Source organism: Xiphias gladius, chromosome 4, assembly GCF_016859285.1.
Source record: "Xiphias gladius isolate SHS-SW01 ecotype Sanya breed wild chromosome 4, ASM1685928v1, whole genome shotgun sequence".
Taxonomy (NCBI): Eukaryota; Metazoa; Chordata; class Actinopteri; order Istiophoriformes; family Xiphiidae; genus Xiphias; species Xiphias gladius.
The window spans coordinates 25,326,382-25,344,957 of record NC_053403.1 but is presented as its reverse complement, the minus strand read 5'-3'; positions in this window follow the sequence as shown (position 1 = coordinate 25,344,957).

Sequence of the window (18,576 nt, the reverse complement as noted above, 5' to 3'; positions counted from 1 at the left end):
GTCTGCTCGACTGTCACCAGGGAAATTGTCAGCGTGCCGTCAATAGTGTAATTAAAGGTTTGCCCGTGATCTACCACACTGCATTCCTACACCATTTCCCTCCAATTTGCACATTCTGGTTTGTCTAATATTTACTCAAAGAGTTTCACGGCTGTAAAGCAGGCTGAGTAACCTCAAGACAGAGAAGTTATTTTTAGAGAATTCACCAGGCCCTGTTTCTATTCCAATTCACAGATGTAGAGCAACAAAGCTCATTTGTTGGAATGGGTCTCATTTCCTCAGATAAAAATGGAAAACATTATAAGTCCAGACTGCTCTAAATACCAATGAAGTGGAAGGAAGCACTAAACAACTGAACCGAGCAGTGCGTGTGTTCCATGAGATGAGCAGATCCAGTGGAATAATATCACTAAAAAAGATACCAGACCTCTAATATTCGGTTTTTGTACTAGCTCTTCCACAGTGAGGGCAGAGGTCGTGGTCGTCTGCAGACTCGGAGATGGTAGGGGTGCAGTGTCTTGATCAGGGCCTCAGTGTGCCATCGCAGGGGCCTGAGGCCAAACTCTTCCAATTAACTGCATGAGCAAACTCCATGAGTACAGGTTGTAAAGATAGAAAACAAACGATTAAGGCCTTGGCAGGAGACGCAGGCACGCTCTGCCTCATGCAAAGCCGCTTATGGGATTTGAGGACAGATCGAGAATGTTTTATAGATAAATGAATGAGAGAGGTACAATGAGACCATGCTCCAGTGAAAAAGAGACACTTTAATCCTTGCACAAATATGTGTACGCAACAGAGTGGAGTAAAAGAGAGGTGCTTGGAGATCATGAACATCGTCACCGCTATTCTACAACTGTACAATCCTGTAATGTACCAACAAGCAGACACTCGGAGACCTTGACCCAAGGCCCTCCGATTCTTACTCAAGTAGAGCGGATGCATCTGCAAACTGGGGAGGACCATTCCTGCCAGAAAAAACAAAAATGAGAGAAAACTGATGAAAAGTCTGGTGTATACATTTACTCATGGGCAAGTCAAAATGATGAAATACTCACTGAGATTTTCACCTTTTAAGTGAAGATTTTGCGATGTTAAATCACAATTTTGAACCAATGATTAGATAAAAAAGTCCGAATTTTGAGCCGAAACAATTAGTGGCTTTATCGGTCAATCCAAAATAAAGTCAGCAACAGTTTTAATAACAATTTGAAATTGTAACTGGAATTTTTTAATATTTTCTGAAATGTCATGAGCCAAAACTGAATCAGTTAAATGGAGAGAAAAAGTTCCATGTTGTCTACAAAATGAACAAAATGATAAAATAACAATTATAAGATTCGATATGTAGATAATAAGATAATATTGAATCTGGGCCGAAAACTAATAAGATGACATCATATCTGATGGTTTTACTTTGAAAGACATAATGGAGTGCCATATAATTTTGAAATAATTATGACTTCTTAAGTCAGAATTGTGAGTTAACTCACAAATTTTCGATTTACATTCTCATGATAATTCTGACTCATGCTGTATTTCCCAACTTTGACTTGGTATCTTAGTATCAGTATCATTGCTGACATTTCGCTTTTTCCTGTCCTGGCATTAGTGGGCCTCCACAGAATACGGATGTGTGACTCTGACAACTGCAACTTCTTAGAACAAAAGGCACGTCAAGTCAAATTTAGTTATGAAGCAGATTTAACAAAACAAATCCATCATAAGGAGCTTTACAGCGTAATTAGAGACATGACAGGAGACAAACAAACAAATCGCAAAGTACAAAGCTTAAATCCATTTTGCGTCCTCACACGTGTGAGAATGTGCACTGCCATGTGTGGCCAAGACAACTGCCAATCCCCCCTCAAGGAGCAATTATATGGCTTCTCTGCTGTAAAGTTTGTCACAGAGCAGGTGGGACACCTCAGCACTTCACTTAATGTGTTAATATTATGCACTAACCTGAAAAAAAGCCGTTATTTATTTTTGTTTATTCTTTTAAATATGAAATACGAAGACACCTTGCTCTGGCTGCCAAGGTGTTGCCTTTTCAAGTGTAAACCTTACAAAAAAAACAAACAGTTTTGTTTCACTAATGACAGATCCTTCACAAGGAGATCCTGATCTGTCAGACATACAGAATTCCAGTATTTTTGAGTGAGTTCTTATGATCAAGTGACATTTTGGTTTGAAACTCAGACTAAAAATGTGTGCAAATGTGTGTAGACATTATGGGTGTAACTGTAGATGTTTGGTTGGATGTGCCATCGGTTCACTACGCCTTATGAACCAAATAATTACTGGTCCTGGCAAATTAACTATGGTCAAAGTATGGTTAAGGTCGGACCAAAACACTTGGGTAAGGTTAGGAAAAGATCATTGTTACAGTTAATTCAAAGGCAAACTCCAATCTCACAAACAGCCCTGCCACAGGCCCATCCACCTGCCCAACCTCCACCATCCTTACGCTTCGCCTCCAGGTACGGTACATTACTTCTAGTATTTCACTGAATGTTAATGTTGATGTCATTTTTTTGGGGCAGCATTGTCCAATATTTATATGATTCCAAGGGACTCTGGATTGGGCAAATTCAAATCAGAAAACAGAGTCTGTGATCTCATTCAGATCTCGTGTTGGGAAGGGTTATGGTTTCCAAGTAAGTAACAGCAGCGCTGGACAAAGAGTGAAATGGACAAAACTGATCGGGCTTCAACTATTTGCCACGGCATCAACTGAAAGCATCCACTAGAGATCTTCAACCTCGTCCCTTCACGTCGTGCTGTAGTCCTGTATAAATGTGCATAAGCTGCAGTCATTTGGGAAATATACATTGTCCTGGAGGTTGCTCTCACCACCGATTGACCTTTTTTTGAGAAACTGTATGGCTAATGAGACACCATTAAATGTGTATTTTTCAAACTAAATGACAGTAATGTCATCTTCTATGATTCTTTATATATGGATTTGTTTTTAGTAGTATAAACATCAGCAGCGTTTAGTGACAGCATGCAGCAGTGTCAAATTCTGACTCTGAATCCTGAGCTTCACTGGTTGCTGTCCAGGCTTTGGACCAGCTCCATGTGCAGTGGCAGATGGTTGCACCTTTTCAGCAACTGACTGATATCCACACCTAACCACAGCGCAGGTCCTCAGCCAGCTAACTGCTGCCATGCTGTCAGTGAGTAAGTGGTAGTCCGTTGGCAAACAAATGCCAGAGTGAATCAGCTCGGTCATCACCGGATCAGACCAATAACCAGAGGGTATGTACTGGGTTGTGATGCTTGTGCTGGGTTTTTTTTACAGAGAGGATCTGAAGCTCTGCTGGGGAAGAAAAAAACGCCAAAAAACCAAACTCCGACTACAAAATGATTAACCCATGTCTGGGCGTTAACTGGTGAAGTCTTTTTTATTCCCACACATAAGTGACGTCACATTTAGACACCATGCTTGGATATTTCCCTTGCCGATATAATGTAATCTGATTTTAAATATATAGATAAAAGTGAAACATCAACCATCAGAAACATTAATGTGAGGTTTTAGAGTGAATCTGTGAGAGTTTAGAAAAACCTAAATTCACTGTACAAAAGGCAGATAGCAGCTTTACCAACAACAGACTCAGTAAACCATACCAAGATCTTTTAAATAAACATTGGAAAGAGAGTGCTGTTGCCACTTCACCAGCCAGCAATGTGCTCAAGTATAACAAAGAACCAAATGTGGAAAAAACCCAACTGCCTTCCTACACTACCAGAATAATGGAGAAAACCTTCAGAATAAAAGTACATGACATGTTACTGAATCAGTTCGAAATTACTCTACACAAAAAAAAGACCATTAAAAACAAGGGATGCTAAGACCTCACTGGACATTAAAAACTGTTAATACAGTGCACAACCTACAAATGTTTCTTTTATTAATTAAGCAATGAAAACCCCCTCAGTCCCAGATTGAGCTTACCAATACCAACAAAAGAAAAACCCATCACTGAATGTTTGGCCTCCAGACTGTCTGCCTACTGGGTGTTGTATTCATTCATTCATTTATTTTTACTTTTATTTGGGCTTCTGTGTTCTATGGTCCCATCTTTTAGTGAAAACTCCGATTTATGGATATATCCTTTATGAACAGCTGATCCAGTGATCACAATTTTTTTTCACCTATAACTGGACGAGTAAAACTTTGGTAAGTGTTCCTCGTAAATGTTCAATTGACATAATTTCCGAACTTAAAGGTCCCAGTGGGTTTGTCACTCGTCCTTTGAGAATAAAAGTTTTGAGACCGCAGAAACAGTGAGCTGAGCATTTCCACTTGTTATATATTCTCATGTTCATGCATACCGTACCTGGCATCGATTGAAAGCGATAAACTAAAGTCTCTTGAGATGAGGAGGATAAAGTAGACACTTGGAATGTCAGTGGATATTCAAAGCTGTCTGCACTTTACCATGACTTGGATGTCAAATGACATTTTCAAGCACCGACTAGAGGGTGATAAGGATAAAATATTTTATCATATAATATGTCATTTTATATCCCCGTGCTAATATAAAATTGATAAGCACCTAATAAAGAAGAGAGATGGGAATGGCTGTTTTTGGCTAATCCAGTAAATACTGTCATAGTGCACACTCCTACCAGCTATTGTGTGCTGCTGAGGTGCTTTGCTTTGCAGACGGTGTTAACATCAATAACGGAAACAAATGGAGAGGTAACGATTTAGAGTGTGATAAAGCTCTTTGATATAGTGCAAACTATCAGCAGGCCATATATTCCAAAGCCACTAACTCCCCGTCTACATTACACTCACATCTGCACTCTACACCTCTCTGGCCCTTCCTTTTAATTTTCCAAATGAGAAAGGTGAGAAGATGGAGGTGAGGTTAAAAGAAGATTAGGATTCCGGGTGAAACCACAGGGAGAAGATGATTGAGGCAGAGACGCAGCACAGAGGATTGCAGGTTTCCAGGGAGGATATCTTTGCTTTGTAAACAGCCCCACCTCTCAATCTCTGGAAGGCCAAGTGCAGCACTTAAACGCAGCATGTTACAGCTGTGGTCGGTACAGGAGGTAACGCCCCCAAGCTCTGTCTGACAGAAATGTTAGCCAGCACTACCACACACACATGGGTGGTATGGAGCATCTGCAATTCACCAATTGTTATTCATTGCAGATGGCAACAGCAACACCTTAGCTGTATTACTAAATAAATCCACACGTCTGCGGAGACCAAGATCAAACCGCAGGGACTCGACAACCTTGGGGACAGGAATAAAGCAGAGATAAAGGCAAGTGGCCCATTTGCTTTGTGGAAACACAAACTAGTGAACGGCTGTCTGCACCCATTCGGCATGTCGGACACGTCTACCTGGGGGAAAAGCAATCACAGACTTTGTCCGCTGATTAAAACACAGATGAGACTATGTCTTTGCCCGACCCCATCCACTCTCTGTTCGTGCTAATGGGATTCTCTGAGCCTCAGGAAAGGTGTTGCGCTGTAATGAGTGACAGCACTGCAGGGGAAATATTTGGCCAGCAGTGCTCGCCTTGATCCTCACAGCTCTGACGAGGCTATACACAGTGCCTCTCCTTTTCCACTTGTTCTTGAGCTGTTGGGCTTTTCACACAGGATCGCATTTATGACCAAACGGAAAACAGCGCCCAAGATGGTGGCTCTATATTATTGCTTTAATCATGAGAGGAGGCTTTTTAGCATGGAAACAGCTGGTTTTGGCCATCCTTTAATTGCTGAGATCTGAGAAGACATTGACATTATTAAAAAGTCAGACAGGGTAAGAAACACGAGCAGTCAGACAATCATACAGGTTGTAAACAAAGCTCCAGCTGAGTCAAAGTTGCTTGGAAGAGAAAATGAAGGCGAAGGGGAAAAATATTATCCAGACTTGGTGATGTCACAATGATTCCAGATCTCAGCAGTTAACTTGGTGACCACGGTGTTATCACAACTGACAGAGACGATGGACAAAACGACAAGAATGAGACCCAAGTCGTAAAATAAACCGGTATATCCCTTGGAGTTGCTAGGATCAGAGTTGAATGCTCCGTTGTCTGGGTATTGGTTGCTCAAGAAAAGTAACCTTACCCTAAAGGTGCCTTGGCGAGTTTCTGTCAGTGTTTTACTGTATGTACTTTATTTCCATTTTCCAGTCAATTTGATCATATTTTAGTAAAAAAAACCTCCTGTTTTCTGACCTGCTCCTGTTTGAATTTGTTGTTTATGCTGTTTGCTGTACATTTCAATCAGCACAACAATCAACAATCATGTCATACTCACCATGTTAAAAGTTTTCATTCACTACTTATTTCCAGTCACTTCCACTTTTCCATTTTTTGATGACTGTTAAGCTACTGTCTGTGGAGCTTATTATTTCCTGCACGAATAAAAGTTTGTTAAAAGCTTCCAGTGGTGCAAACGGCAAAATCCTCCCCTTTTCTGGTAGGCTCCCCTTTTCAATTTGAAGCAATGGAGGAAGTGTGGAGTTTCATTGACAGTAGCTTGGGAAATGATAAGCAACTGGAAAAATAGTGAATGAAAACAGAGTGTCTGTATAGAAGAGAAATTAGGAGCTGCAGAGAATGATGAGTATGGAATGGCTCTGTTGTTGCAATGATGGAATTAGTGCAGTGGAAATTCATGGAGTTACCACTTACTTAATTCCATCTCTCAATGTTTTTTACTCAGCCTTTATAGGCAAGTGGTAAAAAGGTTTGACCATCTTTATTTGAGAATTTACTGTATTAAATCATGATTGAGTGTAAGACAGTAACTATAAATACTGAATTCATATAGGACATTTAAGTGTTGGAATCGAGAGGTTTCGTTTTTCCAGAGTTTCTGTATTGAGACTCAGTTACTACTGCTGCTTCCACCAAATCCAGAGGAAAAAAGAGATTACTGGTTTACACCCACTGCCATCTCCCACCCCCACTGCATCTAACCACACAAAGCGGACTGGACAGCAGCTGGAAGCCAACATGTTCACTGTAGAGAGACTGAGGATTTGTAGTAGCCCTTTTACGGATTAAACAACATCAGCGGACATCAGCATCGTCTGTACCAATTTTTGTCTTACATAGTAAACAGCTTAACCAGCTTTAACATATTCATACAAATGCAGCCTTGTCTCAACACTACCTAACAGCAAACAAGCTGTAATGGAAACAGAGAATAGTGGGAAAAGAAGCTGTTTCATGTTTCACACACTGATTAGTCAAAGCATTGGCAGAAGCTGCAACTCAGAATCAACTTGAAGCGTTCTGATTTGGGCACAGCCCTAGGAAGCTCTAAAATTTACCCAACTGACAGACACCAAGTTGGCAGTTGCCTTGGGCTGCTCGATTACATAGAATTCAACTCCAGTGCTGGAAGAAATATTACGATCCTTCTCTTAAGTACACGCAACGACTGCGGCAACAGCAGCAATGCAAAAATGCTCCATTATAACTAAAAGTTAAAAATATTACTTAGTAAAACCATGAAAGTGGAATCAGATAAATGTACTTTAAGGAGAACTAAAGCAAAAAATTGAAGCAGCAGTGGGTGAGACATCCTGACTTTGTATCCCCTTCAAACACTGGATCCTCCTCAGTGGTGTCATTTGTCGGCCTCTCCTTGACTATGACATTATCCGGTTTGTTTCTAGTAAAAGTACCCGTTATACAGGAAAATGGTCTCCGTGAGTGTGGTATTATATATTGTGCATTGTTTTTGAAAATTAATATTTAGGCATCAATGTGTACATGTAAGTAGTATTTTAATGTTGCAGCTGGTTGAGGTGGAAACAATTTACCCTCTTGACACGATGTCAGGGAGTTAAATCTATAACCACGTATTGACTGTATAAGCTTATTTTATGTCTGGTTTGTAAAATTGTTATTGGCAAAGTAAGCAATAACTTCTGTTGTCAAATAAATGTGTGGGTTTAAAAAAGGTTATATTTCCCTCTGACAAGCAGTGGAGTAGAAGTACAGTTGGTGGGGCTGTTGAATTGTATTATGTTATAGTGGGAGGTGTACATTTAAATATATATTAATGTGGTGAAATGCTACTGTCGCTACTGAGCAAATGACTGACCACCCACCGTAACCTCAGTGTTTAATGAGGCTGCAGTCCAAGTTCTAGGTTAATCCAGAATAGTTACAGGTCACCCAGTTAGTGAGATTAAATTTATCCACCTTAAACTGCTGTTTCCATGTCACTCTGGCATTAGAAAGCACTCATCGTGTGTGACTGTCTCCACCCCACTGATGGGGAATAGTTCAATGAACTGGAACTGCACCACCTTGCTTCTCGATACAATTTAGAGAGGGAGTGGGTTATGCTTTGACATTTCAAAAGGGCACTGACGTTTACACAGTATCTTTGTTTTCCACAGATGCAGCCAAACCAGAAATGTATGCCCTCTCTTAACACTGTAAGGTGCTTAAGTGAAATGGCTACAGGGAATTGCAAATATGACTTGTACTGTGGGATGTGATAGTTATTACCTTGAACTGGTTGTTTGTTGTCTTCATTGTTCTCGTTGCAGCTGTAAAGTGTAGTGTGCTGTTTCTTCATAACATGCAGTTTTAAACTTAATTTGAGTGTCCATGCTGACTCACAGCTGTGTGGTGTCCTCGGCAAATGCTTTGCAGTAATTGGCTTTAAAGTGTTTGAACACCATGATGCCAAACACTTGAACAACTTACTCCACAGACACTTCTTGTAATTGAATACGTTTGTGTGCTTTGGTTCAAACTAGGAGGGAAAAGCTGAAATAGATTCACACACAGAAAACATCTAATCTGTGTTTTAAGTAATCAGAGAGCCAGATCATCAGTCAAGACCACTGCAATGCGTTTTTAAATAATATATGGACTGGACTGGACTGGCTGTTTTCCCAGCCATACATACACATATATATCTATACATCTATATATCTATATATATAGATATATAAAATATTTCAAATTAAATATAAACAACCAGTTCAGTCCAACTGGGGTTGTGTCTGAGTCTGTTCCCCTGTTGAAATGAGTTTCCCTGCTGTTAGAATTTCGTCTCCCGTAGCGCCCTTTCTTTCCATACTAATCCGAAGAAAGTAGAAGAGTGTGTTGCACAAAAGGGATTTTTGGGCCCTACTTACACACAGATGCGAAATATTGGTCCCTGGTTTTCTGTATTTTGACGAGACCCAAGTTTATATAGGAATATGCACCATGTGATTACAACATAAACCAAAACAATAAAAGGGTTCAAACTAGAATGACACGAATTTGACACATGGCCCAGCACTGTGCAAAACAGGGCCACAAGACTATTTAATAATGCAGAACTGAGGTGATATTGTACTTCAGTGGTACTAATTCCCAAAGAAACAAACAAGAGCCCTACAGGGTCACAAGTTGTTGATTGTACAAAGTGACTGTTGTGTGGCTTTGTACATGTATTTGTCTTGTACAGGTGGAGTCACAAATGGTCAGCTGGCAATTTCTGTTGTGTGTCTCTCAGGTGGGAGGTCACTGAAGCATGTCAGCTCCTCACCAAGGTTAAACACTAAGAAAAGGTTTGAACCACTGCTGTAACTGCTCCAGACACGTACAGTGACGTACCGTCCACTTGAGATTTACGCCGGATGTTCACTCCCTGCCCCCTGGCCTGGATATTCAGTGCTTGTGACCTTTTTAGCAGCGATATGCTGTTGGGTAGTAAAAATGTGAGGTCAACTGGCAGGTCCAAGACACCAGATTAAATGCAAATACATTATCTTATACGATATGAAAACATATTAATGGGTTGCTAAAGCACCGTTATCATGCCAACCGTGAATGACATTTCCTGTACATACATGTGCAGAGCGAAAGCACAAGCAGCCACAGGTGTTGATTTACTTAACCTATCACAAATTACCATCATTACCAAGTTTGCATCTCCATGTGCTTTCAATTCAGTGGAGTACTAAGTAACTCACGATGCAGATGAGCACAGCTGCAGTTGAGTTCATTTGAATGCACTGCTGCCTGATGCTTGGATATTTAAGACACATCTTGCACAGGTCTAGAGATCAGCAGAGCAGTAAAATGTGTGAGCTGGAAATATTGCTTGAAGTAAGCAATAAACATATTTTTGAAATGCAATCACTCCCTGTGGACCCCACAAGAATGAAGGCTCTATGGGAAGAACTGTTAGAATGCAGTAATAGCTCAGCAACAGGGTCAGTGGTTGAGTCACAAAGTCAGACTGAACTGAAATACCAGAGAGTGGTGGCACGGTGGCCGTGGTTGGGATCGACGCAACGCCGTCGCCTAGAAGTTACCTTCAGGTACGACAAAACTGCAAGAGCAAATACGTTTTGTAGGAGATGTTATTGTGTAGCAGCACAACGGCCACACTTTAGGCTTAAATTTAAATTTGCACTCGTTGTAGGGCAACATCTTGTATTTTATATAAGGAAAACAGATAAAACCATTAAGTCTGTCTTATAATCAGAAGTAGTCAAGCTCTAAGTTCAGGGATCTCATGGTTCTGCCTTAAAAGAACATACCAGACAGGACTAGGTGATCAATGAGGATATTTATTGGAGCTAAATGCCATAAGCAACTAAATAAATGCAGCATTAGTAATGACTATAGAGTAATGAGGTCAGAATCAAACAGATGAATAAAATTGATCTTTGAAGTTTAAAATGAATTCTTCATTTAGTTTGGCTTCAGTAAACTAAAGTGTGTGAATTAGGATGATCAGGGAAAGGGACCCTAGGAGAATGAGTAATTTCTCTAGGGAAGGTTACTTAACAGTTCAGAGCACTATCCAACGTCAGCTCTCATCACAGGCAGCAGAAGTCAAGTTTAGCCCACTCTGCAGCATCGGGTCGGAGCTGGGCCCTTTCAGCTGGATCCGCAGTGGTTCAGTGCTGACTCCACTCGCAGCTTCCAGGCGATGCTCTCTGAGACGCAGCGGTTGCCAAGGAACAAGTGTCTGGAAGCGGGGCTGCTCAGCTGACGACCTCACTCCAGCTGATGAAACAGCTGTTTAGGGTGTGATGGGTTCTTGCAAGTAGGCTGAAGTTCTGAAAGTTGTAGCCTCTGCTGGTTCCTTCATCTGCTGGAGTTGGTGTGGGATAAACTGATATTTTCGCTCTCCCTAACTAGGCTTAAAGTTAGGGAAATAGTCAGTAATTTCACTGGCCGGGTGATAAAACTTTCAAAATACTATCAAGCGAGACTTGCTAAAGTACAAAAATAGGCTGTAAAGCTTAGATTCATTGAGTTTAGTATTGAGTTGCAAACTAAGGCTGATTTCAGATAAAAATCCAAATGCGCATGCAGCTTTATAAAGAATAGAAAAAAACTCAGTAGGAATGCCGGTCTAGACGAGGTAAAATGACCGGAGATGAGGTTGTGTGAGCAGCTAGAAGAAAATCTTGAAGAACAAAAAACCAAAAGGAAAAAGTGAAGCCAAAATTAAAGTCGAACGAAGGCAGAACTGCAAAGAGTCCAGGTACCACATGTGTCAAAGTGCAAAGAGTGTCTGAGAACTCACCCAAGAGTAGGCTGCATTTCTTCTTATCAACTGGATATTCCCACCGGGTTGTAACTTTCCTCCGATGAGCATCCGCTTCTTTGTTCGAAGAGAAGGAGCTGACTTTCAAAGTACTTACTCTCGGGAGATAAATTACATTGAAGTTCTACACACTTCAGCTTTTCACTGTGGTCAGTCAATAATGAGAAACATAAATGATATGTGAGAGCATATTACAGAGAATATGAAGCAAAGCATATTGTAATAATCACAGTGTAGTAGGGAGATTTTTCAGAATGGTATGAGACTAGTGAACTCTGAAAATGATCTTCAGTTCTGTTAATGGAGGAACAAGGGTTAAACAGCACTAATTTGATTGACAGTGTGTTGAACTGAAGTCTTACTGTCTCGTCTAGTAACGACATATACATATATATATATATTTATATATATATACATATAGAGAGAGAGGGGGAGAGAGATGGGTCTGCTATTCATTTAAGGGTGACACAGTGAACATTTTGCATTAAATTCTAGATTTTATAACTCAGTCATGGGTGTTGAACTAACGGAGTAAACTCTGGGTGTTACGTGGGTGCGTGCATGTGTGTGTGTATGTGTGTGTGTAGTTTAGAAACAGACAGACGGTTAATAGACTACTGATTAATTATGTGTTTGATTCTGATCATAATTTTGAATATTGAATGCAATCTTTTGTCTTCTGGTCCAAGGACAATTGTATCTTGTCTTGTCCTTTTTAGACTGCCACAGTTGGCTGACCACAAGGGTGGTAACGAAAGCTGGCGTCCTGCACGAGGGGTGTCCTCATTACAACTGCAACCAGATTATGTTTTCTATAAACGTGATGAGGATTTGTTATTAACTGACATATTTGGCAAAGCACAAATAAGTTGGTAGTGAACCTATCAGTAAAATTTCCACAAACAACGTATTTGTTTCCGTCAAACTATCTGATCTTGCAGCACAACATCCACTTGTAGTGACTCCAGGATTATCAAACTGGTTTATGGGTCTGTTTAGACTCTCACAGCGCCTGGTTCAGGTTCGGGAAAGATCCTGGTCTGGTTTAATACAGAGAAAATATTCATGGCGACTTCAGACACAGCCCGTTTATTTACAATGAACCAAAACCAGCATCTGTCCTGAACCTTAACCAAAGTGCTTTTGTTCCCTAAACCACAGATGGTACTCTGGATGTGAACCTGGTCGCTTGCATAACAGTTGTGCGCTCTGTATGTCCACCATCCACCCAAAACACCTCCCGGCAACTCCCCGGCCACCAATAAATGTAGCGATTGATTCATTCAAAACATACATTGCCTCTGAACATAATCCAGCAAGCAATTATGTTTCCTACAAAACCTATTTGCTGTTGCAGTTTCGTTGTATATCAATGTAATTTTTAGGAGACAGGGTTGGATGGGGGGGGGGTGTTTTGACCTATTGTGCTGAAAGGACACCACCACTTCACACACATCTCTTAATTTGCAGTCTTCTTTGCTGCTGTCACTGAAGTGGCTTTCTTTGTCCCTCTTTAATTGAGAGGGGCCAAACCTCTAGTCTACAGCTACTCTCTGACAGATAAAATCTTTAATGGTGCGGCAAAGCTTACACTTGCTGCTCACGAACACAACTGCCTCTGCCACAGTAGTTAGTCTACAATGGTAAAACAGATGTCGGGGTCATTTGTGTATATTTCTATTTTCTCCTCCCATATTTTGTCCAATATAAGAACACAATACGGTTCCTACAAATGAACTCCTTAAAATACAAATTACATGAATCAAAAGATGCAGTTTTAAGCAAAGCCAATTTTTTCAACAGAAAACGTGCAGCTTTTCAGTAAATACAAGCAAAAACTATTAGACTCTTTAGTGCCTGTATAGGGCCACTAACCCTAAGTATGTGCATAGCCAACTGACTTAACAGTGATGGAGAACATTTCCAAATAGGATGGAATCATCATGTTGGGGCAGTTGTGGGTGTACTGATAAGTCTTTACAAATTCAGGTGATGTCAGGTGATGAGTCACACATCTCTAGTGTGTACTATACGCTACAGCTTTTAATGGCAATGCTGCCTACACACGAAAAGTGGTCTGGGCTATGGCCCAAATCATTATGAATCACTGAATCCTCCAACCTAAAAAACCATGCGGGTAATTTGTCCCTACCTGCTGATACGACCCACAGGAGTGTACCAGTGGCAGACATACCAGACCTTCGTCATCGCGGTATCAATGATGAATGTGCGGTTAAGGCTGTGAAACTGTCACGAGTTGGTTAAGTTTAGGCACAAAAATTACTTGGTTAGGTTTCGGAAAAGATCGTGGTTCCGGTTAAAACAGGCCAGAGGACCTTCCTCATCGTTGTTACAATAATAATCACGTGGTTAAGGTTGTGAGTCATGGATAAAAGTAACAGCACTGATCGGCTTTACACAGGAAGGTCCTGTGTTTTTTCAACACATCCATCGACCCCAACCTCCTCTTAATGTCGTTCTATATACTACGTCACCCAACTTCCTCCTTTCCTCCCATCATAATTACTATAGCTGCTAGAGGTCGGCCTCATGATTAGCGATACATGGTTTCATTGTAATCTGGGATGAAGTTGTTGAATTATTTTCTTGGGGCCAAAATGTTGGATGGACGGAGCGACGGAAAAGGACCAGTGAAAAAAGACAAGCATGGTGAATAACTCTTAAATGTGTGAAGATGACCCCCATAAAGTCGAGTGCCAGATATGCCACAGGAAACCGGAATATCACAAATCTAAAACGAGTTTGGCAAATCACCTGAAAACTGTAAGTAACGGCTTAGCCGTCGCTGATGTCATCACCTGCATGCTAACAAAGCACAACGTCAATGACCAGTTCTTAGCCCGGGCCGCTGCAGTTCTCTGATCTGATCTCCCCAACAGAAGGACATTATCTGTTAGTGCGTTCCAAACCTGTTCCTAACTGTGCCTAAACCTAACCAAACCTTTACCGCAGAGTGTCAGATTAGAAAAGATTCATATTCATGAAACATTGATTTGGAAGGCACTAACAAAAAGTGCTAGCTGCAGCATCAAATCAAATTGTGGTTTAATTTGGATGACTTGAAGTTAACAGAAGAGCTGTTTGGTTAAAGTCAAGGAATGATCTGCAAAATTAATGTGGATAAAGGCATTTCAATTAAGTCAATCCAGTGTTTTTCTCCATGTGCAAAATAAATCTTCATGTGTGAAGACTGGTTCTCAAATGAAGCCCATTGCAACTAGCCAAACTTATTAGAGTAAAACTGCTGCAGAAGCTTACTTTGTTCAGAGAAAAACACCTCTGGGAGAGATGTATCTGCTTCTCTTTGACACATGAGCTAGGTCGCTTGCTATCTTTTCCCATGCAGCTTGGCAAAAACTTTGGAACTTTGCTTTCTTTTACATAAGAGCATTATACTTTTTAGGGTCATGCTGTCCCCAGTGGGGAAAACAAATAGATACAATAAACTCATGTGACACTGGCAAAACAGTTAAAGACAAAATGGGGCCAGGACGAACCAGACTCAACTGACTAGTATAGCACAGTGTGCAGTTTTGTTTGCTTGGTCTCCAGTGAAGAGCTTGAATTTAGCCATCCATCTGCCAATTAGCCGCTCCACGTGCCTAAAGGAAACACAATATATACCCACTATGTGCGTTCACATCAGACAGTGGACACCACAGGGTTGTCTCCTTTACAATTCATTGCTGGGATACACAATCCTTCCCTGGGGGCAGAGCCAACACTATAACCCTGCACACACCGTATCTGCTTCTCACTGCTGATATCACAATCTGTGAAACTCAAGGAGAGCTACCGGTCTTTCGCATGCACCCTCTCCCCTCACTGATAAGCTCCTATTACACCAATGTCGTACTTGCACTTTTTATCCAGACCTCCAGCAAGTGCACTGCCTTCACGAGGACGTATATGGTCTTCAAGCAAATACTGTGGCTCACACAGCGCATTCTCTGGTCATTTGGCCTCATTTGCTTCCTCCTCTTCAATCCACTCTGCTCATAATATCTGTTGTCTATTTTCTTGAAAACAGACGTGACAACACAACGCTGTTTTAGAGGCTGATACTGATACTTAAATTGTGGAGTTTTAAAAAAAGGTATAAAAATACACACAATCTTCCCTTAGATTCATTAATATTTATTTTCTTTTATTTTTCTTTTATTATTTAACCAAGATGGGGACAGTCAGTGCCCTCTGGTGGGCAAACTATTTAATGTCGATACTGTTTCAGAAATACCTCAAATCTATTTTGGCATTTCTGGACTGCAGTCTTTTGTTACTTATCAATCGACATATAAACCGATACCATGTCTGCAATAAGCTGATATCACCAGCGATATCAGGCTGCTCCATTTCGGCCCAGTGCTACACAGCGTATTACATTTGATTTTCAGAAATGATTTTGCAGCTGCTTGCTGGCCTGATGTGTCCACATATGTACATATGATATGGATACTGGCTAAGTTATCCAATTGGAGAACTGCGACATTACAGTAGGTCAACTGTCATGCAGGTAAATATCTAGATTTGTCTCTGCAGGAGCAGAATGATGAGCTCTTGCTCAGCTTGACGTTATTTGTTTTAGCTTGGGTCTAATATTCAGGGTTTTGTGGCAAATGCAGGTGCTTAGTCTAAATGTCGGTTTGATCTTTACTGGCTTTGGCATTTTGTAGTCAGATATTCAAACAACTTTTCTAACCAGCAATGCAAATTTTTTGTATGCCTGTTACATTATAGACCAAATTTTTCCAATAAAACTTCTCATTCTTAAGAATGTTTATTGCTATCTCATGGATGTAAGAAATACATGTATTTGTTGAATAATTAATAGCGGTTTTCTATCCTCATTGTTTTTTATTTGTTTGTTCTTTGACATGTGCACAGTCTGGGACTGTCATATTGATGTTGCTGAAGCACTCTTTTCACGCGGGCTGAAATAGTAAGATTCCAATTTATCAAGAATATTGGCCTTTTCCCCTTACCTTTAGTCTTTTTCTCTGATGGAATGATGTTTTTTAGATTTGTTATTAAGAAAAGATGCCTCCTTTACCAAATGACATCAATGGCAAGCTGTTTGTTGTCTTACAACCCCTTAAAACCCACTCAAAAATGTGTTTTGCTCACAGCTCCACTGTGCAGAATGATGTATCTGCAGACTTTGTTTGCACATCCCTGTGCTGAAGGGGGAAGGATCTTTTGTGCTCACCTTAAATGTCGGTTTAACACCCAGACATTGAAGCAGGATTTTGTCACATCACAACTAGTTAGGAAGCCGGTCATGATCCATTATGAAACTCTTACAAGTGTGATGTGGAAACTTGAAGCCTCCACGTCTCATACATGGAAAATTGACTTTTCACTGAAGTAGGAGACATCTCGTTTGAAATTTTGAAATGAACAATATCCGCGTATTCATAGATTCTGGTTTTTCCAATGTGGTAGAAGGATAAGATTTTTAAGAACGTATAGGTAATTGAACATTTCATTCGAAAAACATACACAAATTTTTAAAATGTCGTATTTTTCATATGTTTGAAGACGTGTCTGAGAGGGAGCTTTAAATAGCTATCAAAAATCAGCTAAATGGATAAATTACTCAGGATCAATGCATGGAAGTATTGTGAAGCTTTTTTTTTTTTTTTGCTTGTGACCCTTTAAATTAAGGAATGTCAAGTTGTAGTCCCACATCACATCCCAAGTCATGACATGACCTCAGTGTGAGCATGGGCTGTAAGCGGTTTCAAGCAGTTCTCGAACTCTTTGATTTGTCTCGGGACCCTTTTAGAGGCCCTGATGCCCAGACTGGAAAACACTCATTTAGAATGATATGTAATAAATAAATATACCAGAACTAAGTGAGACAGAGTGTGGGAGTAATAGATTACTTTTTCAAAGAAACTTTCAAAGCACTGCTAGTTATTATCTCATGGGTGTGTCATATCACAGCTTCATACCTAATAATACTATACACATGTATAGTGTATGAATACTCACATCTTTACTAAACCATCGAATTGTACTACAGTCTTTAGTGCATAGTACAAACCTCTATAGAGAATGGGGTTAAATAAATGAACTTGAATTTAAAAATCCTTAAATGTAGGTAAGGAATCAAGCTCACGAAGTGGGATATGGATGTTGCGAAGTGATGCTCATTACTCTGGAGTTCCAGAGCTGCTGCTGAGTTGCCAAGTACCACAGAAGACATGCTGATATAACCCATCAACCCCCTTGGGAGATTCCACTCACTTCCTGATTAGGTAATTTAATAGACACTGTAACTGTGATAACAGAGAAAAACATGTTGCACCCTGTGTCCTCACATGCTGTGGTAGACATAGCTTTTAGGGAGAATAAAAAATATTGTCTCAGTCCAGTGAGTTTTAAGATAATTTACAGTACCATACCATTGGGCCGCCATATTGGCTGTTCTAAAATAGGTTGTATAGGTTTTAGGGAACAGCAGGTGTGAGCAGCGGGTTGTATTAGGAAACATTTAACAACTGATACATGATCATCACTGTGTGGAGGTAATGTCAGCACGCTGGCTGGCAAATAATACCTGGCTGTTTGTTCAGCAAACACTTACCGTTCTGTAAAATAAATGAGAACATCTTATTTGTTCAATAGTTAACATACAGTGCAGTCATCAGTAGTTAAAGTCTAAGTTATATTTTGCACATCTGTGTGGTCACGAGGCTTCACGCTGACCGTCAGTGTGCAGGCTAGAATTTATCACAGAGCAGCTTCTGCGTGTGCATGCCCATGGATGCGGATACCCAGTGTACCACAAACAGAACCATGTGCCTATTGCTGTCTGTTTCGGACTCTATTCAGCCATAAAGGTCTGGTGTCATTAGCTAGCAGCAAAGTCAACCATCAACAGCTCAGGTTAATGGGTGTGATTTATCTCAAGTTGCTTTTCAATAATGTGCATATATATGTATATATATATATGTATATAGTACACATTACCACTGGTAACTGGT